The sequence below is a fragment of the Helobdella robusta genome (assembly GCF_000326865.2).
Source record: "Helobdella robusta unplaced genomic scaffold HELROscaffold_39, whole genome shotgun sequence".
Lineage (NCBI taxonomy): Eukaryota > Metazoa > Annelida > Clitellata > Rhynchobdellida > Glossiphoniidae > Helobdella > Helobdella robusta.
In genome coordinates this window covers 1,101,838-1,103,014 of record NW_008704865.1, presented here as the reverse complement: position 1 = coordinate 1,103,014, position 1,177 = coordinate 1,101,838, and positions in this window count along the sequence as shown.

Below are 1,177 nucleotides of genomic sequence, written 5' to 3'. Positions count from 1 at the left end.
CACACGCACACACACACGCACGCACACACGCACACACACACACACACGCACACACACGAACAAACATGCAGTTTACATTTAAATATGCATATTAAACTAAAAGTAATTTGTATAATAATGCCATAAAAACAAGTGGATTTGACCGCATGGAAACTTCTTAACTGACTTACATTGTATTAATGTTCTCTAGCTCCGGGTCATACCAACAAGCCAAGTGTATTACACCTCTATAATATACCTTGTATTATACCACAAAATATACAATTCATTACAAAATACCTGATATAGTTTATTTGGAAGGTTTTTTTTCTCTATAACTCGTAGTTTGTTGGGTGTTTAACAAAATAATTAGCGTTTATTAAAAAACATATAATCTTTTTTCAATTCGAAAAAGATCATCATCATTATCAGTTTTTTGTGCTTGTTAAAAAATGTTATCGTCATCATCGTCGTCGTCATCACCACCATCTTCATCGTCGTTATCATCATCATCATCACTGACCCTTCATGAAAAAGCCCCAGGCAAACACGATATGAATGATTAACTCGAGAATTATGGAAAGCCGTTGATATTTCAAACAAAACTTTTGCAATTAAGCGCTATATAATGGTAATTATAAGTTTTCAGGGACTTCCGACCTGAAGATGATGATGATGATGGAGATGGGAATGATGATTAAGAGTCTTAATAATAATGAGTACGATTATGATTATTATTACAGTTGTTTTTGTAACTATAATTATAACTTTTTGCTAGTTATTAGATCAATTTCACCGCTTTCTTCTTTCGGAATCTCTAGCGTTAAATTCGACGAATCAGATTCTTACTGGATCTAAGGATTGTTTCCAAAATCCCATTCCGGATTGGGAAGCATTCCTGGTATTTTCAAACACTCGAAAACATAATCTACCACAATAACATTAATGACACCAGGAACGTTGAAACTACTAGCATCAATAAAATTACATCGACTAAAACAGTGCGAACAAAAATTACATCAATGGCAATGTTAATAGCATTACATTATCAGAACAACACTAACAACAACAACACTAAAACAACAACACAAACAACATCATTAACAACAACATTAATGAGAACGACATTAACAACAGCAACAACACTAAAACAGCAACACAAACAACAGCAAGAGAACGAGTAGAACATGCCTAACAA